This window comes from Ascidiella aspersa, chromosome 4, assembly GCF_963924565.1.
Source record: "Ascidiella aspersa chromosome 4, kaAscAspe10.2, whole genome shotgun sequence".
Taxonomy (NCBI): Eukaryota; Metazoa; Chordata; class Ascidiacea; order Phlebobranchia; family Ascidiidae; genus Ascidiella; species Ascidiella aspersa.
The window spans coordinates 10,921,134-10,934,752 of record NC_139450.1 but is presented as its reverse complement, the minus strand read 5'-3'; the positions used below and the strand labels follow the sequence as shown (position 1 = coordinate 10,934,752).

Below are 13,619 nucleotides of genomic sequence, written 5' to 3'. Positions count from 1 at the left end.
CAACGGCCGGTTAGCTCAGTTGGTTAGAGCGTCGTGCTAATAACGCGAATGTCGCGGGTTCGATCCCCGTACTGGCCACTATTGCCTTGATAGCTCAGTCGGGAGAGCGTTAGACTGAAGATCTAAAGGTCCCTGGTTCAATCCCGGGTCGAGGCATACTTTTTATATCATGTCAAATCATTGTGTACTTTTATTTGTGTAAACCTTTCTATTGCATATAGGACAACGGCCGGTTAGCTCAGTTGGTTAGAGCGTCGTGCTAATAACGCGAATGTCGCGGGTTCGATCCCCGTACTGGCCACTATTGCCTTGATAGCTCAGTCGGGAGAGCGTTAGACTGAAGATCTAAAGGTCCCTGGTTCAATCCCGGGTCGAGGCATACTTTTTATATCATGTCAAATCATTGTGTACTTTTATTTGTGTAAACCTTTCTATTGCATCTAGGACAACGGCCGGTTAGCTCAGTTGGTTAGAGCGTCGTGCTAATAACGCGAATGTCGCGGGTTCGATCCCCGTACTGGCCACTATTGCCTTGATAGCTCAGTCGGGAGAGCGTTAGACTGAAGATCTAAAGGTCCCTGGTTCAATCCCGGGTCGAGGCATACTTATTATATCATGGCAAATCATTGTGTACTTTTATTTGTGTAAACCTTTCTATTGCATCTAGGACAACGGCCGGTTAGCTCAGTTGGTTAGAGCGTCGTGCTAATAACGCGAATGTCGCGGGTTCGATCCCCGTACTGGCCACTATTGCCTTGATAGCTCAGTCGGGAGAGCGTTAGACTGAAGATCTAAAGGTCCCTGGTTCAATCCCGGGTCGAGGCATACTTTTTATATCATGTCAAATCATTGTGTACTTTTATTTGTGTAAACCTTTCTATTGCATCTAGGACAACGGCCGGTTAGCTCAGTTGGTTAGAGCGTCGTGCTAATAACGCGAATGTCGCGGGTTCGATCCCCGTACTGGCCACTATTGCCTTGATAGCTCAGTCGGGAGAGCGTTAGACTGAAGATCTAAAGGTCCCTGGTTCAATCCCGGCTCGAGGCATACTTTTTATATCATGTCAAATCATTGTGTACTTTTATTTGTGTAAACCTTTCTATTGCATCTAGGACAACGGCCGGTTAGCTCAGTTGGTTAGAGCGTCGTGCTAATAACGCGAATGTCGCGGGTTCGATCCCCGTACTGGCCATTATTGCCTTGATAGCTCAGTCGGGAGAGCGTTATACTGAAGATCTAAAGGTCCCGGGTCGAGGCATACTTTTTATATCATGTCAAATCATTGTGTACTTTTATTTGTGTAAACCTTTCTATTGCATCTAGGACAACGGCCGGTTAGCTCAGTTGGTTAGAACGTCGTGCTAATAACGCGAATGTCGCGGGTTCGATCCCCGTACTGGCCACTATTGCCTTGATAGCTCAGTCGGGAGAGCGTTAGACTGAAGATCTAAAGGTCCCTGGTTCAATCCCGGGTCGAGGCATACTTTTTATATCATGTCAAATCATTGTGTACTTTTATTTGTGTAAACCTTTCTATTGCATCTAGGACAACGGCCGGTTAGCTCAGTTGGTTAGAGCGTCGTGCTAATAACGCGAATGTCGCGGGTTCGATCCCCGTACTGGCCACTATTGCCTTGATAGCTCAGTCGGGAGAGCGTTAGACTGAATATCTAAAGGTCCCTGGTTCAATCCCGGGTCGAGGCATACTTTTTATATCATGTCAAATCATTGTGTACTTTTATTTGTGTAAACCTTTCTATTGCATCTAGGACAACGGCCGGTTAGCTCAGTTGGTTAGAGCGTCGTGCTAATAACGCGAATGTCCCCGGTTCGATCCCCGTACTGGCCACTATTGCCTTGATAGCTCAGTCGGGAGAGCGTTAGACTGAAGATCTAAAGGTCCCTGGTTCAATCCCGGGTCGAGGCATACTTTTTATATCATGTCAAATCATTGTGTACTTTTATTTGTGTAAACCTTTCTATTGCATCTAGCACAACGGCCGGTTAGCTCAGTTGGTTAGAGCGTCGTGCTAATAACGCGAATGTCGCGGGTTCGGTCCCCGTACTGGCCACTATTGCCTTGATAGCTCAGTCGGGAGAGCGTTAGACTGAAGATCTAAAGGTCCCTGGTTCAATCCCGGGTCGAGGCATACTTTTTATATCATGTCAAATCATTGTGTACTTTTATTTGTGTAAACCTTTCTATTGCATCTAGGACAACAGCCGGTTAGCTCAGTTGGTTAGAGCGTCGTGCTAATAACGCGAATGTCCCCGGTTCGATCCCCGTACTGGCCACTATTGCCTTGATAGCTCAGTCGGGAGACCGTTAGACTGAAGATCTAAAGGTCCCTGGTTCAATCCCGGGTCGAGGCATACTTTTTATATCATGTCAAATCATTGTGTACTTTTATTTGTGTAAACCTTTCTATTACATCTAGGACAACGGCCGGTTAGCTCAGTTGGTTAGAGCGTCGTGCTAATAACGCGAATGTCGCGGGTTCGATCCCCGTACTGGCCACTATTGCCTTGATAGCTCAGTCGGGAGAGCGTTAGACTGAAGATCTAAAGGTCCCTGGTTCAATCCCGGGTCGAGGCATACTTTTTATATCATGTCAAATCATTGTGTACTTTTATTTGTGTAAACCTTTCTATTGCATCTAGGACAACGGCCGGTTAGCTCAGTTGGTTAGAGCGTCGTGCTAATAACGCGAATGTCGCGGGTTCGATCCCCGTACTGGCCACTATTGCCTTGATAGCTCAGTCGGGAGAGCGTTAGACTGAAGATCTAAAGATCCCTGGTTCAATCCCGGGTCGAGGCATACTTTTTATATCATGTCAAATCATTGTGTACTTTTATTTGTGTAAACCTTTCTATTGCAGCTAGGACAACGGCCGGTTAGCTCAGTTGGTTAGAGCGTCGTGCTAATAACGCGAATGTCGCGGGTTCGATCCCCGTACTGGCCACTATTGCCTTGATAGCTCAGTCGGGAGAGCGTTAGACTGAAGATCTAAAGGTCCCTGGTTCAATCCCGGGTCGAGGCATACTTTTTATATCATGTCAAATCATTGTGTACTTTTATTTGTGTAAACCTTTCTATTGCATCTAGGACAACGGCCGGTTAGCTCAGTTGGTTAGAGCGTCGTGCTAATAACGCGAATGTCGCGGGTTCGATCCCCGTACTGGCCACTATTGCCTTGATAGCTCAGTCGGGAGAGCGTTAGACTGAAGATCTAAAGGTCCCTGGTTCAATCCCGGGTCGAGGCATACTTTTTATATCATGTCAAATCATTGTGTACTTTTATTTGTGTAAACCTTTCTATTGCATCTAGGACAACGGCCGGTTAGCTCAGTTGGTTAGAGCGTCGTGCTAATAACGCGAATGTCGCGGGTTCGATCCCCGTAATGGCCACTATTGCCTTGATAGCTCAGTCGGGAGAGCGTTAGACTGAAGATCTAAAGGTCCCTGGTTCAATTCCGGGTCGAGGCATACTTTTTATATCATGTCAAATCATTGTGTACTTTTATTTGTGTAAACCTTTCTATTGCATCTAGGACAACGGCCGGTTAGCTCAGTTGGTTAGAGCGTCGTGCTAATAACGCGAATGTCGCGGGTTCGATCCCCGTACTGGCCACTATTGCCTTGATAGCTCAGTCGGGAGAGCGTTAGACTGAAGATCTAAAGGTCCCTGGTTCAATCCCGGGTCGAGGCATACTTTTTATATCATGTCAAATCATTGTGTACTTTTATTTGTGTAAACCTTTCTATTGCATCTAGGACAACGGCCGGTTAGCTCAGTTGGTTAGAGCGTCGTGCTAATAACGCGAATGTCGCGGGTTCGATCCCCGTACTGGCCACTATTGCCTTGATAGCTCAGTCGGGAGAGCGTTAGACTGAAGATCTAAAGGTCCCTGGTTCAATCCCGGGTCGAGGCATACTTATTATATCATGTCAAATCATTGTGTACTTTTATTTGTGTAAACCTTTCTATTGCATCTAGGACAACGGCCGGTTAGCTCAGTTGGTTAGAGCGTCGTGCTAATAACGCGAATGTCGCGGGTTCGATCCCCGTACTGGCCACTATTGCCTTGATAGCTCAGTCGGGAGAGCGTTAGACTGAAGATCTAAAGGTCCCTGGTTCAATCCCGGGTCGAGGCATACTTTTTATATCATGTCAAATCATTGTGTACTTTTATTTGTGTAAACCTTTCTATTGCATCTAGGACAACGGCCGGTTAGCTCAGTTGGTTAGAGCGTCGTGCTAATAACGCGAATGTCGCGGGTTCGATCCCCGTACTGGCCCCTATTGCGTTTAATAGCTCAGTCGGGAGAGCGTTAGACTGAAGATCTAAAGGTCCCTGGTTCAATCCCGGGTCGAGGCATACTTTTTATATCATGTCAAATCATTGTGTACTTTTATTTGTGTAAACCTTTCTATTGCATGTAGGACAACGGCCGGTTAGCTCAGTTGGTTAGAGCGTCGTGCTAATAACGCGAATGTCGCGGGTTCGATCCCCGTACTGGCCACTATTGCCTTGATAGCTCAGTCGGGAGAGCGTTAGACTGAAGATCTAAAGGTCCCTGGTTCAATCCCGGGTCGAGGCATACTTTTTATATCATGTCAAATCATTGTGTACTTTTATTTGTGTAAACCTTTCTATTGCATCTAGGACAACGGCCGGTTAGCTCAGTTGGTTAGAGCGTCGTGCTAATAACGCGAATGTCGCGGGTTCGATCCCCGTACTGGCCACTATTGCCTTGATAGCTCAGTCGGGAGAGCGTTAGACTGAAGATCTAAAGGTCCCTGGTTCAATCCCGGGTCGAGGCATACTTATTATATCATGTCAAATCATTGTGTACTTTTATTTGTGTAAACCTTTCTATTGCATCTAGGACAACGGCCGGTTAGCTCAGTTGGTTAGAGCGTCGTGCTAATAACGCGAATGTCGCGGGTTCGATCCCCGTACTGGCCACTATTGCCTTGATAGCTCAGTCGGGAGAGCGTTAGACTGAAGATCTAAAGGTCCCTGGTTCAATCCCGGGTCGAGGCATACTTATTATATCATGTCAAATCATTGTGTACTTTTATTTGTGTAAACCTTTCTATTGCATCTAGGACAACGGCCGGTTAGCTCAGTTGGTTAGAGCGTCGTGCTAATAACGCGAATGTCGCGGGTTCGATCCCCGTACTGGCCACTATTGCCTTGATAGCTCAGTCGGGAGAGCGTTAGACTGAAGATCTAAAGGTCCCTGGTTCAATCCCGGGTCGAGGCATACTTTTTATATCATGTCAAATCATTGTGTACTTTTATTTGTGTAAACCTTTCTATTGCATCTAGGACAACGGCTGGTTAGCTCAGTTGGTTAGAGCGTCGTGCTAATAACGCGAATGTCGCGGGTTCGATCCCCGTACTGGCCACTATTGCCTTGATAGCTCAGTCGGGAGAGCGTTAGACTGAAGATCTAAAGGTCCCTGGTTCAATCCCGGGTCGAGGCATACTTTTTATATCATGTCAAATCATTGTGTACTTTTATTTGTGTAAACCTTTCTATTGCATCTAGGACAACGGCCGGTTAGCTCAGTTGGTTAGAGCGTCGTGCTAATAACGCGAATGTCCCCGGTTCGATCCCCGTACTGGCCACTATTGCCTTGATAGCTCAGTCGGGAGAGCGTTAGACTGAAGATCTAAAGGTCCCTGGTTCAATCCCGGGTCGAGGCATACTTTTTATATCATGTCAAAATCATTGTGTACTTTTATTTGTGTAAACCTTTCTATTGCATCTAGGACAACGGCCGGTTAGCTCAGTTGGTTAGAACGTCGTGCTAATAACGCGAATGTCGCGGGTTCGATCCCCGTACTGGCCACTATTGCCTTGATAGCTCAGTCGGGAGAGCGTTAGACTGAAGATCTAAAGGTCCCTGGTTCAATCCCGGGTCGAGGCATACTTTTTATATCATGTCAAATCATTGTGTACTTTTATTTGTGTAAACCTTTCTATTGCATCTAGGACAACGGCCGGTTGGCTCAGTTGGTTAGAGCGTCGTGCTAATAACGCGAATGTCCCCGGTTCGATCCCCGTACTGGCCACTATTGCCTTGATAGCTCAGTCGGGAGAGCGTTAGACTGAAGATCTAAAGGTCCCTGGTTCAATCCCGGGTCGAGGCATACTTTTTATATCATGTCAAATCATTGTGTACTTTTATTTGTGTAAACCTTTCTATTGCATCTAGGACAACGGCCGGTTAGCTCAGTTGGTTAGAGCGTCGTGCTAATAACCCGAATGTCGCGGGTTTGATCCCCGTACTGGCCACTATTGCCTTGATAGCTCAGTCGGGAGAGCGTTAGACTGAAGATCTAAAGGTCCCTGGTTCAATCCCGGGTCGAGGCATACTTTTTATATCATGTCAAATCATTGTGTACTTTTATTTGTGTAAACCTTTCTATTGCATCTAGGACAACGGCCGGTTAGCTCAGTTGGTTAGAGCGTCGTGCTAATAACTCGAATGTCGCGGGTTCGATCCCCGTACTGGCCACTATTGCCTTGATAGCTCAGTCGGGAGAGCGTTAGACTGAAGATCTAAAGGTCCCTGGTTCAATCCCGGGTCGAGGCATACTTTTTATATCATGTCAAATCATTGTGTACTTTTATTTGTGTAAACCTTTCTATTGCATCTAGGACAACGGCTGGTTAGCTCAGTTGGTTAGAGCGTCGTGCTAATAACGCGAATGTCGCGGGTTCGATCCCCCTACTGGCCACTATTGCCTTGATAGCTCAGTCGGGAGAGCGTTAGACTGAACATCTAAAGGTCCCTGGTTCAATCCCGGGTCGAGGCATACTTTTTATATCATGTCAAATCATTGTGTACTTTTATTTGTGTAAACCTTTCTATTGCATCTAGGACAACGGCCGGTTAGCTCAGTTGGTTAGAGCGTCGTGCTAATAACGCGAATGTCCCCGGTTCGATCCCCGTACTGGCCACTATTGCCTTGATAGCTCAGTCGGGAGAGCGTTAGACTGAAGATCTAAAGGTCCCTGGTTCAATCCCGGGTCGAGGCATACTTTTTATATCATGTCAAATCATTGTGTACTTTTATTTGTGTAAACCTTTCTATTGCATCTAGGACAACGGCCGGTTAGCTCAGTTGGTTAGAGCGTCGTGCTAATAACGCGAATGTCGCGGGTTCGATCCCCGTACTGGCCACTATTGCCTTGATAGCTCAGTCGGGAGAGCGTTAGACTGAAGATCTAAAGGTCCCTGGTTCAATCCCGGGTCGAGGCATACTTTTTATATCATGTCAAATCATTGTGTACTTTTATTTGTGTAAACCTTTCTATTGCGTCTAGGACAACGGCCGGTTAGCTCAGTTGGTTAGAGCGTCGTGCTAATAACGCGAATGTCGCGGGTTCGATCCCCGTACTGGCCACTATTGCCTTGATAGCTCAGTCGGGAGAGCGTTAGACTGAAGATCTAAAGGTCCCTGGTTCAATCCCGGGTCGAGGCATATTTTTATATCATGTCAAATCATTGTGTACTTTTATTTGTGTAAACCTTTCTATTGCATCTAGGACAACGGCCGGTTAGCTCAGTTGGTTAGAGCGTCGTGCTAATAACCCGAATGTCGCGGGTTTGATCCCCGTACTGGCCACTATTGCCTTGATAGCTCAGTCGGGAGAGCGTTAGACTGAAGATCTAAAGGTCCCTGGTTCAATCCCGGGTCGAGGCATACTTTTTATATCATGTCAAATCATTGTGTACTTTTATTTGTGTAAACCTTTCTATTGCATCTAGTACAACGGCCGGTTAGCTCAGTTGGTTAGAGCGTCGTGCTAATAACGCGAATGTCGCGGGTTCGATCCCCGTACTGGCCACTATTGCCTTGATAGCTCAGTCGGGAGAGCGTTAGACTGAAGATCTAAAGGTCCCTGGTTCAATCCCGGGTCGAGGCATACTTTTTATATCATGTCAAATCATTGTGTACTTTTATTTGTGTAAACCTTTCTATTGCATCTAGGACAACGGCTGGTTAGCTCAGTTGGTTAGAGCGTCGTGCTAATAACGCGAATGTCGCGGGTTCGATCCCCCTACTGGCCACTATTGCCTTGATAGCTCAGTCGGGAGAGCGTTAGACTGAACATCTAAAGGTCCCTGGTTCAATCCCGGGTCGAGGCATACTTTTTATATCATGTCAAATCATTGTGTACTTTTATTTGTGTAAACCTTTCTATTGCATCTAGGACAACGGCCGGTTAGCTCAGTTGGTTAGAGCGTCGTGCTAATAACGCGAATGTCCCCGGTTCGATCCCCGTACTGGCCACTATTGCCTTGATAGCTCAGTCGGGAGAGCGTTAGACTGAAGATCTAAAGGTCCCTGGTTCAATCCCGGGTCGAGGCATACTTTTTATATCATGTCAAATCATTGTGTACTTTTATTTGTGTAAACCTTTCTATTGCATCTAGGACAACGGCCGGTTAGCTCAGTTGGTTAGAGCGTCGTGCTAATAACGCGAATGTCGCGGGTTCGATCCCCGTACTGGCCACTATTGCCTTGATAGCTCAGTCGGGAGAGCGTTAGACTGAAGATCTAAAGGTCCCTGGTTCAATCCCGGGTCGAGGCATACTTTTTATATCATGTCAAATCATTGTGTACTTTTATTTGTGTAAACCTTTCTATTGCGTCTAGGACAACGGCCGGTTAGCTCAGTTGGTTAGAGCGTCGTGCTAATAACGCGAATGTCGCGGGTTCGATCCCCGTACTGGCCACTATTGCCTTGATAGCTCAGTCGGGAGAGCGTTAGACTGAAGATCTAAAGGTCCCTGGTTCAATCCCGGGTCGAGGCATACTTTTTATATCATGTCAAATCATTGTGTACTTTTATTTGTGTAAACCTTTCTATTGCATCTAGGACAACGGCCGGTTAGCTCAGTTGGTTAGAGCGTCGTGCTAATAACCCGAATGTCGCGGGTTTGATCCCCGTACTGGCCACTATTGCCTTGATAGCTCAGTCGGGAGAGCGTTAGACTGAAGATCTAAAGGTCCCTGGTTCAATCCCGGGTCGAGGCATACTTTTTATATCATGTCAAATCATTGTGTACTTTTATTTGTGTAAACCTTTCTATTGCATCTAGTACAACGGCCGGTTAGCTCAGTTGGTTAGAGCGTCGTGCTAATAACGCGAATGTCGCGGGTTCGATCCCCGTACTGGCCACTATTGCCTTGATAGCTCAGTCGGGAGAGCGTTAGACTGAAGATCTAAAGGTCCCTGGTTCATTCCCGGGTCGAGGCATACTTTTTATATCATGTCAAATCATTGTGTACTTTTATTTGTGTAATCCTTTCTATTGCATCTAGGACAACGGCTGGTTAGCTCAGTTGGTTAGAGCGTCGTGCTAATAACGCGAATGTCGCGGGTTCGATCCCCCTACTGGCCACTATTGCCTTGATAGCTCAGTCGGGAGAGCGTTAGACTGAACATCTAAAGGTCCCTGGTTCAATCCCGGGTCGAGGCATACTTTTTATATCATGTCAAATCATTGTGTACTTTTATTTGTGTAAACCTTTCTATTCCATCTAGGACAACGGCCGGTTAGCTCAGTTGGTTAGAGCGTCGTGCTAATAACGCGAATGTCCCCGGTTCGATCCCCGTACTGGCCACTATTGCCTTGATAGCTCAGTCGGGAGAGCGTTAGACTGAAGATCTAAAGGTCCCTGGTTCAATCCCGGGTCGAGGCATACTTTTTATATCATGTCAAATCATTGTGTACTTTTATTTGTGTAAACCTTTCTATTGCATCTAGGACAACGGCTGGTTAGCTCAGTTGGTTAGAGCGTCGTGCTAATAACGCGAATGTCGCGGGTTCGATCCCCGTACTGGCCACTATTGCCTTGATAGCTCAGTCGGGAGAGCGTTAGACTGAAGATCTAAAGGTCCCTGGTTCAATCCCGGGTCGAGGCATACTTTTTATATCATGTCAAATCATTGTGTACTTTTATTTGTGTAAACCTTTCTATTGCATCTAGGACAACGGCCGGTTAGCTCAGTTGGTTAGAGCGTCGTGCTAATAACGCGAATGTCCCCGGTTCGATCCCCGTACTGGCCACTATTGCCTTGATAGCTCAGTCGGGAGAGCGTTAGACTGAAGATCTAAAGGTCCCTGGTTCAATCCCGGGTCGAGGCATACTTTTTATATCATGTCAAATCATTGTGTACTTTTATTTGTGTAAACCTTTCTATTGCATCTAGGACAACGGCCGGTTAGCTCAGTTGGTTAGAACGTCGTGCTAATAACGCGAATGTCGCGGGTTCGATCCCCGTACTGGCCACTATTGCCTTGATAGCTCAGTCGGGAGAGCGTTAGACTGAAGATCTAAAGGTCCCTGGTTCAATCCCGGGTCGAGGCATACTTTTTATATCATGTCAAATCATTGTGTACTTTTATTTGTGTAAACCTTTCTATTGCATCTAGGACAACGGCCGGTTGGCTCAGTTGGTTAGAGCGTCGTGCTAATAACGCGAATGTCCCCGGTTCGATCCCTGTACTGGCCACTATTGCCTTGATAGCTCAGTCGGGAGAGCGTTAGACTGAAGATCTAAAGGTCCCTGGTTCAATCCCGGGTCGAGGCATACTTTTTATATCATGTCAAATCATTGTGTACTTTTATTTGTGTAAACCTTTCTATTGCATCTAGGACAACGGCCGGTTAGCTCAGTTGGTTAGAGCGTCGTGCTAATAACCCGAATGTCGCGGGTTTGATCCCCGTACTGGCCACTATTGCCTTGATAGCTCAGTCGGGAGAGCGTTAGACTGAAGATCTAAAGGTCCCTGGTTCAATCCCGGGTCGAGGCATACTTTTTATATCATGTCAAATCATTGTGTACTTTTATTTGTGTAAACCTTTCTATTGCATCTAGGACAACGGCCGGTTAGCTCAGTTGGTTAGAGCGTCGTGCTAATAACGCGAATGTCCCCGGTTCGATCCCCGTACTGGCCACTATTGCCTTGATAGCTCAGTCGGGAGAGCGTTAGACTGAAGATCTAAAGGTCCCTGGTTCAATCCCGGGTCGAGGCATACTTTTTATATCATGTCAAATCATTGTGTACTTTTATTTGTGTAAACCTTTCTATTGCATCTAGGACAACGGCCGGTTAGCTCAGTTGGTTAGAGCGTCGTGCTAATAACGCGAATGTCGCGGGTTCGATCCCCGTACTGGCCACTATTGCCTTGATAGCTCAGTCGGGAGAGCGTTAGACTGAAGATCTAAAGGTCCCTGGTTCAATCCCGGGTCGAGGCATACTTTTTATATCATGTCAAATCATTGTGTACTTTTATTTGTGTAAACCTTTCTATTGCGTCTAGGACAACGGCCGGTTAGCTCAGTTGGTTAGAGCGTCGTGCTAATAACGCGAATGTCGCGGGTTCGATCCCCGTACTGGCCACTATTGCCTTGATAGCTCAGTCGGGAGAGCGTTAGACTGAAGATCTAAATGTCCCTGGTTCAATCCCGGGTCGAGGCATACTTTTTATATCATGTCAAATCATTGTGTACTTTTATTTGTGTAAACCTTTCTATTGCATCTAGGACAACGGCCGGTTAGCTCAGTTGGTTAGAGCGTCGTGCTAATAACCCGAATGTCGCGGGTTTGATCCCCGTACTGGCCACTATTGCCTTGATAGCTCAGTCGGGAGAGCGTTACACTGAAGATCTAAAGGTCCCTGGTTCAATCCCGGGTCGAGGCATACTTTTTATATCATGTCAAATCATTGTGTACTTTTATTTGTGTAAACCTTTCTATTGCATCTAGTACAACGGCCGGTTAGCTCAGTTGGTTAGAGCGTCGTGCTAATAACGCGAATGTCGCGGGTTCGATCCCCGTACTGGCCACTATTGCCTTGATAGCTCAGTCGGGAGAGCGTTAGACTGAAGATCTAAAGGTCCCTGGTTCAATCCCGGGTCGAGGCATACTTTTTATATCATGTCAAATCATTGTGTACTTTTATTTGTGTAAACCTTTCTATTGCATCTAGGACAACGGCTGGTTAGCTCAGTTGGTTAGAGCGTCGTGCTAATAACGCGAATGTCGCGGGTTCGATCCCCCTACTGGCCACTATTGCCTTGATAGCTCAGTCGGGAGAGCGTTAGACTGAACATCTAAAGGTCCCTGGTTCAATCCCGGGTCGAGGCATACTTTTTATATCATGTCAAATCATTGTGTACTTTTATTTGTGTAAACCTTTCTATTGCATCTAGGACAACGGCCGGTTAGCTCAGTTGGTTAGAGCGTCGTGCTAATAACGCGAATGTCCCCGGTTCGATCCCCGTACTGGCCACTATTGCCTTGATAGCTCAGTCGGGAGAGCGTTAGACTGAAGATCTAAAGGTCCCTGGTTCAATCCCGGGTCGAGGCATACTTTTTATATCATGTCAAATCATTGTGTACTTTTATTTGTGTAAACCTTTCTATTGCATCTAGGACAACGGCCGGTTAGCTCAGTTGGTTAGAGCGTCGTGCTAATAACGCGAATGTCGCGGGTTCGATCCCCGTACTGGCCACTATTGCCTTGATAGCTCAGTCGGGAGAGCGTTAGACTGAAGATCTAAAGGTCCCTGGTTCAATCCCGGGTCGAGGCATACTTTTTATATCATGTCAAATCATTGTGTACTTTTATTTGTGTAAACCTTTCTATTGCGTCTAGGACAACGGCCGGTTAGCTCAGTTGGTTAGAGCGTCGTGCTAATAACGCGAATGTCGCGGGTTCGATCCCCGTACTGGCCACTATTGCCTTGATAGCTCAGTCGGGAGAGCGTTAGACTGAAGATCTAAAGGTCCCTGGTTCAATCCCGGGTCGAGGCATACTTTTTATATCATGTCAAATCATTGTGTACTTTTATTTGTGTAAACCTTTCTATTGCATCTAGGACAACGGCCGGTTAGCTCAGTTGGTTAGAGCGTCGTGCTAATAACCCGAATGTCGCGGGTTTGATCCCCGTACTGGCCACTATTGCCTTGATAGCTCAGTCGGGAGAGCGTTAGACTGAAGATCTAAAGGTCCCTGGTTCAATCCCGGGTCGAGGCATACTTTTTATATCATGTCAAATCATTGTGTACTTTTATTTGTGTAAACCTTTCTATTGCATCTAGGACAACGGCTGGTTAGCTCAGTTGGTTAGAGCGTCGTGCTAATAACGCGAATGTCGCGGGTTCGATCCCCGTACTGGCCACTATTGCCTTGATAGCTCAGTCGGGAGAGCGTTAGACTGAAGATCTAAAGGTCCCTGGTTCAATCCCGGGTCGAGGCATACTTTTTATATCATGTCAAATCATTGTGTACTTTTATTTGTGTAAACCTTTCTATTGCATCTAGGACAACGGCCGGTTAGCTCAGTTGGTTAGAACGTCGTGCTAATAACGCGAATGTCGCGGGTTCGATCCCCGTACTGGCCACTATTGCCTTGATAGCTCAGTCGGGAGAGCGTTAGACTGAAGATCTAAAGGTCCCTGGTTCAATCCCGGGTCGAGGCATACTTTTTATATCATGTCAAATCATTGTGTACTTTTATTTGTGTAAACCTTTCTATTGCATCTAGGACAACGGCCGGTTGGCTCAGTTGGTTAG

The 13,619-nt window shown here is 46.5% G+C and overlaps 1 protein-coding gene and 77 non-coding genes across 78 annotated transcripts in view; 77 read left to right on the top strand and 1 right to left on the bottom strand.

The window, feature by feature from the left end:
* Window positions 1–13,619, bottom strand: part of LOC146147182 (uncharacterized) — a 158,637-nt gene that overhangs the window by 68,782 nt on the left and 76,236 nt on the right. The gene's annotated exons all lie outside the window — the stretch shown is intronic.
* On the top strand, window positions 5–78 carry Trnai-aau (transfer RNA isoleucine (anticodon AAU)). Its single transcript has one exon. It is a non-coding gene; the product is annotated as a tRNA-Ile (tRNA).
* Trnaf-gaa (transfer RNA phenylalanine (anticodon GAA)) lies at window positions 84–156 on the top strand. Its single transcript has one exon. It is a non-coding gene; the product is annotated as a tRNA-Phe (tRNA).
* On the top strand, window positions 228–301 carry Trnai-aau (transfer RNA isoleucine (anticodon AAU)). The gene has a single exon. It is a non-coding gene; the product is annotated as a tRNA-Ile (tRNA).
* On the top strand, window positions 307–379 carry Trnaf-gaa (transfer RNA phenylalanine (anticodon GAA)). Its single transcript has one exon. It is a non-coding gene; the product is annotated as a tRNA-Phe (tRNA).
* On the top strand, window positions 451–524 carry Trnai-aau (transfer RNA isoleucine (anticodon AAU)). Its single transcript has one exon. It is a non-coding gene; the product is annotated as a tRNA-Ile (tRNA).
* On the top strand, window positions 530–602 carry Trnaf-gaa (transfer RNA phenylalanine (anticodon GAA)). Its single transcript has one exon. It is a non-coding gene; the product is annotated as a tRNA-Phe (tRNA).
* Window positions 674–747, top strand: Trnai-aau (transfer RNA isoleucine (anticodon AAU)). The gene has a single exon. It is a non-coding gene; the product is annotated as a tRNA-Ile (tRNA).
* On the top strand, window positions 753–825 carry Trnaf-gaa (transfer RNA phenylalanine (anticodon GAA)). Its single transcript has one exon. It is a non-coding gene; the product is annotated as a tRNA-Phe (tRNA).
* Window positions 897–970, top strand: Trnai-aau (transfer RNA isoleucine (anticodon AAU)). The gene has a single exon. It is a non-coding gene; the product is annotated as a tRNA-Ile (tRNA).
* On the top strand, window positions 1,120–1,193 carry Trnai-aau (transfer RNA isoleucine (anticodon AAU)). The gene has a single exon. It is a non-coding gene; the product is annotated as a tRNA-Ile (tRNA).
* On the top strand, window positions 1,410–1,482 carry Trnaf-gaa (transfer RNA phenylalanine (anticodon GAA)). The gene has a single exon. It is a non-coding gene; the product is annotated as a tRNA-Phe (tRNA).
* On the top strand, window positions 1,554–1,627 carry Trnai-aau (transfer RNA isoleucine (anticodon AAU)). Its single transcript has one exon. It is a non-coding gene; the product is annotated as a tRNA-Ile (tRNA).
* Window positions 1,856–1,928, top strand: Trnaf-gaa (transfer RNA phenylalanine (anticodon GAA)). Its single transcript has one exon. It is a non-coding gene; the product is annotated as a tRNA-Phe (tRNA).
* Trnaf-gaa (transfer RNA phenylalanine (anticodon GAA)) lies at window positions 2,079–2,151 on the top strand. The gene has a single exon. It is a non-coding gene; the product is annotated as a tRNA-Phe (tRNA).
* Window positions 2,446–2,519, top strand: Trnai-aau (transfer RNA isoleucine (anticodon AAU)). Its single transcript has one exon. It is a non-coding gene; the product is annotated as a tRNA-Ile (tRNA).
* Window positions 2,525–2,597, top strand: Trnaf-gaa (transfer RNA phenylalanine (anticodon GAA)). Its single transcript has one exon. It is a non-coding gene; the product is annotated as a tRNA-Phe (tRNA).
* Window positions 2,669–2,742, top strand: Trnai-aau (transfer RNA isoleucine (anticodon AAU)). Its single transcript has one exon. It is a non-coding gene; the product is annotated as a tRNA-Ile (tRNA).
* Trnai-aau (transfer RNA isoleucine (anticodon AAU)) lies at window positions 2,892–2,965 on the top strand. The gene has a single exon. It is a non-coding gene; the product is annotated as a tRNA-Ile (tRNA).
* On the top strand, window positions 2,971–3,043 carry Trnaf-gaa (transfer RNA phenylalanine (anticodon GAA)). Its single transcript has one exon. It is a non-coding gene; the product is annotated as a tRNA-Phe (tRNA).
* Window positions 3,115–3,188, top strand: Trnai-aau (transfer RNA isoleucine (anticodon AAU)). The gene has a single exon. It is a non-coding gene; the product is annotated as a tRNA-Ile (tRNA).
* On the top strand, window positions 3,194–3,266 carry Trnaf-gaa (transfer RNA phenylalanine (anticodon GAA)). The gene has a single exon. It is a non-coding gene; the product is annotated as a tRNA-Phe (tRNA).
* On the top strand, window positions 3,417–3,489 carry Trnaf-gaa (transfer RNA phenylalanine (anticodon GAA)). Its single transcript has one exon. It is a non-coding gene; the product is annotated as a tRNA-Phe (tRNA).
* On the top strand, window positions 3,561–3,634 carry Trnai-aau (transfer RNA isoleucine (anticodon AAU)). Its single transcript has one exon. It is a non-coding gene; the product is annotated as a tRNA-Ile (tRNA).
* Window positions 3,640–3,712, top strand: Trnaf-gaa (transfer RNA phenylalanine (anticodon GAA)). Its single transcript has one exon. It is a non-coding gene; the product is annotated as a tRNA-Phe (tRNA).
* Window positions 3,784–3,857, top strand: Trnai-aau (transfer RNA isoleucine (anticodon AAU)). Its single transcript has one exon. It is a non-coding gene; the product is annotated as a tRNA-Ile (tRNA).
* Trnaf-gaa (transfer RNA phenylalanine (anticodon GAA)) lies at window positions 3,863–3,935 on the top strand. The gene has a single exon. It is a non-coding gene; the product is annotated as a tRNA-Phe (tRNA).
* Window positions 4,007–4,080, top strand: Trnai-aau (transfer RNA isoleucine (anticodon AAU)). Its single transcript has one exon. It is a non-coding gene; the product is annotated as a tRNA-Ile (tRNA).
* On the top strand, window positions 4,086–4,158 carry Trnaf-gaa (transfer RNA phenylalanine (anticodon GAA)). The gene has a single exon. It is a non-coding gene; the product is annotated as a tRNA-Phe (tRNA).
* Window positions 4,454–4,527, top strand: Trnai-aau (transfer RNA isoleucine (anticodon AAU)). The gene has a single exon. It is a non-coding gene; the product is annotated as a tRNA-Ile (tRNA).
* On the top strand, window positions 4,533–4,605 carry Trnaf-gaa (transfer RNA phenylalanine (anticodon GAA)). The gene has a single exon. It is a non-coding gene; the product is annotated as a tRNA-Phe (tRNA).
* Trnai-aau (transfer RNA isoleucine (anticodon AAU)) lies at window positions 4,677–4,750 on the top strand. Its single transcript has one exon. It is a non-coding gene; the product is annotated as a tRNA-Ile (tRNA).
* Window positions 4,756–4,828, top strand: Trnaf-gaa (transfer RNA phenylalanine (anticodon GAA)). The gene has a single exon. It is a non-coding gene; the product is annotated as a tRNA-Phe (tRNA).
* On the top strand, window positions 4,900–4,973 carry Trnai-aau (transfer RNA isoleucine (anticodon AAU)). The gene has a single exon. It is a non-coding gene; the product is annotated as a tRNA-Ile (tRNA).
* On the top strand, window positions 4,979–5,051 carry Trnaf-gaa (transfer RNA phenylalanine (anticodon GAA)). The gene has a single exon. It is a non-coding gene; the product is annotated as a tRNA-Phe (tRNA).
* Trnai-aau (transfer RNA isoleucine (anticodon AAU)) lies at window positions 5,123–5,196 on the top strand. The gene has a single exon. It is a non-coding gene; the product is annotated as a tRNA-Ile (tRNA).
* On the top strand, window positions 5,202–5,274 carry Trnaf-gaa (transfer RNA phenylalanine (anticodon GAA)). The gene has a single exon. It is a non-coding gene; the product is annotated as a tRNA-Phe (tRNA).
* Trnaf-gaa (transfer RNA phenylalanine (anticodon GAA)) lies at window positions 5,425–5,497 on the top strand. The gene has a single exon. It is a non-coding gene; the product is annotated as a tRNA-Phe (tRNA).
* On the top strand, window positions 5,648–5,720 carry Trnaf-gaa (transfer RNA phenylalanine (anticodon GAA)). Its single transcript has one exon. It is a non-coding gene; the product is annotated as a tRNA-Phe (tRNA).
* Trnaf-gaa (transfer RNA phenylalanine (anticodon GAA)) lies at window positions 5,872–5,944 on the top strand. The gene has a single exon. It is a non-coding gene; the product is annotated as a tRNA-Phe (tRNA).
* Trnaf-gaa (transfer RNA phenylalanine (anticodon GAA)) lies at window positions 6,095–6,167 on the top strand. Its single transcript has one exon. It is a non-coding gene; the product is annotated as a tRNA-Phe (tRNA).
* On the top strand, window positions 6,318–6,390 carry Trnaf-gaa (transfer RNA phenylalanine (anticodon GAA)). The gene has a single exon. It is a non-coding gene; the product is annotated as a tRNA-Phe (tRNA).
* Window positions 6,541–6,613, top strand: Trnaf-gaa (transfer RNA phenylalanine (anticodon GAA)). Its single transcript has one exon. It is a non-coding gene; the product is annotated as a tRNA-Phe (tRNA).
* On the top strand, window positions 6,987–7,059 carry Trnaf-gaa (transfer RNA phenylalanine (anticodon GAA)). The gene has a single exon. It is a non-coding gene; the product is annotated as a tRNA-Phe (tRNA).
* Trnai-aau (transfer RNA isoleucine (anticodon AAU)) lies at window positions 7,131–7,204 on the top strand. The gene has a single exon. It is a non-coding gene; the product is annotated as a tRNA-Ile (tRNA).
* Window positions 7,210–7,282, top strand: Trnaf-gaa (transfer RNA phenylalanine (anticodon GAA)). The gene has a single exon. It is a non-coding gene; the product is annotated as a tRNA-Phe (tRNA).
* On the top strand, window positions 7,354–7,427 carry Trnai-aau (transfer RNA isoleucine (anticodon AAU)). The gene has a single exon. It is a non-coding gene; the product is annotated as a tRNA-Ile (tRNA).
* On the top strand, window positions 7,433–7,505 carry Trnaf-gaa (transfer RNA phenylalanine (anticodon GAA)). The gene has a single exon. It is a non-coding gene; the product is annotated as a tRNA-Phe (tRNA).
* On the top strand, window positions 7,655–7,727 carry Trnaf-gaa (transfer RNA phenylalanine (anticodon GAA)). Its single transcript has one exon. It is a non-coding gene; the product is annotated as a tRNA-Phe (tRNA).
* Window positions 7,799–7,872, top strand: Trnai-aau (transfer RNA isoleucine (anticodon AAU)). The gene has a single exon. It is a non-coding gene; the product is annotated as a tRNA-Ile (tRNA).
* On the top strand, window positions 7,878–7,950 carry Trnaf-gaa (transfer RNA phenylalanine (anticodon GAA)). The gene has a single exon. It is a non-coding gene; the product is annotated as a tRNA-Phe (tRNA).
* On the top strand, window positions 8,324–8,396 carry Trnaf-gaa (transfer RNA phenylalanine (anticodon GAA)). Its single transcript has one exon. It is a non-coding gene; the product is annotated as a tRNA-Phe (tRNA).
* On the top strand, window positions 8,468–8,541 carry Trnai-aau (transfer RNA isoleucine (anticodon AAU)). The gene has a single exon. It is a non-coding gene; the product is annotated as a tRNA-Ile (tRNA).
* Window positions 8,547–8,619, top strand: Trnaf-gaa (transfer RNA phenylalanine (anticodon GAA)). Its single transcript has one exon. It is a non-coding gene; the product is annotated as a tRNA-Phe (tRNA).
* On the top strand, window positions 8,691–8,764 carry Trnai-aau (transfer RNA isoleucine (anticodon AAU)). The gene has a single exon. It is a non-coding gene; the product is annotated as a tRNA-Ile (tRNA).
* On the top strand, window positions 8,770–8,842 carry Trnaf-gaa (transfer RNA phenylalanine (anticodon GAA)). The gene has a single exon. It is a non-coding gene; the product is annotated as a tRNA-Phe (tRNA).
* Trnaf-gaa (transfer RNA phenylalanine (anticodon GAA)) lies at window positions 8,993–9,065 on the top strand. The gene has a single exon. It is a non-coding gene; the product is annotated as a tRNA-Phe (tRNA).
* Window positions 9,137–9,210, top strand: Trnai-aau (transfer RNA isoleucine (anticodon AAU)). Its single transcript has one exon. It is a non-coding gene; the product is annotated as a tRNA-Ile (tRNA).
* Window positions 9,662–9,734, top strand: Trnaf-gaa (transfer RNA phenylalanine (anticodon GAA)). Its single transcript has one exon. It is a non-coding gene; the product is annotated as a tRNA-Phe (tRNA).
* Trnaf-gaa (transfer RNA phenylalanine (anticodon GAA)) lies at window positions 9,885–9,957 on the top strand. Its single transcript has one exon. It is a non-coding gene; the product is annotated as a tRNA-Phe (tRNA).
* On the top strand, window positions 10,108–10,180 carry Trnaf-gaa (transfer RNA phenylalanine (anticodon GAA)). Its single transcript has one exon. It is a non-coding gene; the product is annotated as a tRNA-Phe (tRNA).
* Window positions 10,331–10,403, top strand: Trnaf-gaa (transfer RNA phenylalanine (anticodon GAA)). Its single transcript has one exon. It is a non-coding gene; the product is annotated as a tRNA-Phe (tRNA).
* On the top strand, window positions 10,554–10,626 carry Trnaf-gaa (transfer RNA phenylalanine (anticodon GAA)). Its single transcript has one exon. It is a non-coding gene; the product is annotated as a tRNA-Phe (tRNA).
* Window positions 10,777–10,849, top strand: Trnaf-gaa (transfer RNA phenylalanine (anticodon GAA)). Its single transcript has one exon. It is a non-coding gene; the product is annotated as a tRNA-Phe (tRNA).
* Trnaf-gaa (transfer RNA phenylalanine (anticodon GAA)) lies at window positions 11,000–11,072 on the top strand. The gene has a single exon. It is a non-coding gene; the product is annotated as a tRNA-Phe (tRNA).
* Trnai-aau (transfer RNA isoleucine (anticodon AAU)) lies at window positions 11,144–11,217 on the top strand. The gene has a single exon. It is a non-coding gene; the product is annotated as a tRNA-Ile (tRNA).
* Trnaf-gaa (transfer RNA phenylalanine (anticodon GAA)) lies at window positions 11,223–11,295 on the top strand. The gene has a single exon. It is a non-coding gene; the product is annotated as a tRNA-Phe (tRNA).
* On the top strand, window positions 11,367–11,440 carry Trnai-aau (transfer RNA isoleucine (anticodon AAU)). The gene has a single exon. It is a non-coding gene; the product is annotated as a tRNA-Ile (tRNA).
* On the top strand, window positions 11,813–11,886 carry Trnai-aau (transfer RNA isoleucine (anticodon AAU)). Its single transcript has one exon. It is a non-coding gene; the product is annotated as a tRNA-Ile (tRNA).
* On the top strand, window positions 11,892–11,964 carry Trnaf-gaa (transfer RNA phenylalanine (anticodon GAA)). The gene has a single exon. It is a non-coding gene; the product is annotated as a tRNA-Phe (tRNA).
* Window positions 12,338–12,410, top strand: Trnaf-gaa (transfer RNA phenylalanine (anticodon GAA)). Its single transcript has one exon. It is a non-coding gene; the product is annotated as a tRNA-Phe (tRNA).
* Window positions 12,482–12,555, top strand: Trnai-aau (transfer RNA isoleucine (anticodon AAU)). Its single transcript has one exon. It is a non-coding gene; the product is annotated as a tRNA-Ile (tRNA).
* Window positions 12,561–12,633, top strand: Trnaf-gaa (transfer RNA phenylalanine (anticodon GAA)). Its single transcript has one exon. It is a non-coding gene; the product is annotated as a tRNA-Phe (tRNA).
* Trnai-aau (transfer RNA isoleucine (anticodon AAU)) lies at window positions 12,705–12,778 on the top strand. Its single transcript has one exon. It is a non-coding gene; the product is annotated as a tRNA-Ile (tRNA).
* On the top strand, window positions 12,784–12,856 carry Trnaf-gaa (transfer RNA phenylalanine (anticodon GAA)). The gene has a single exon. It is a non-coding gene; the product is annotated as a tRNA-Phe (tRNA).
* On the top strand, window positions 13,007–13,079 carry Trnaf-gaa (transfer RNA phenylalanine (anticodon GAA)). Its single transcript has one exon. It is a non-coding gene; the product is annotated as a tRNA-Phe (tRNA).
* Window positions 13,230–13,302, top strand: Trnaf-gaa (transfer RNA phenylalanine (anticodon GAA)). Its single transcript has one exon. It is a non-coding gene; the product is annotated as a tRNA-Phe (tRNA).
* On the top strand, window positions 13,453–13,525 carry Trnaf-gaa (transfer RNA phenylalanine (anticodon GAA)). The gene has a single exon. It is a non-coding gene; the product is annotated as a tRNA-Phe (tRNA).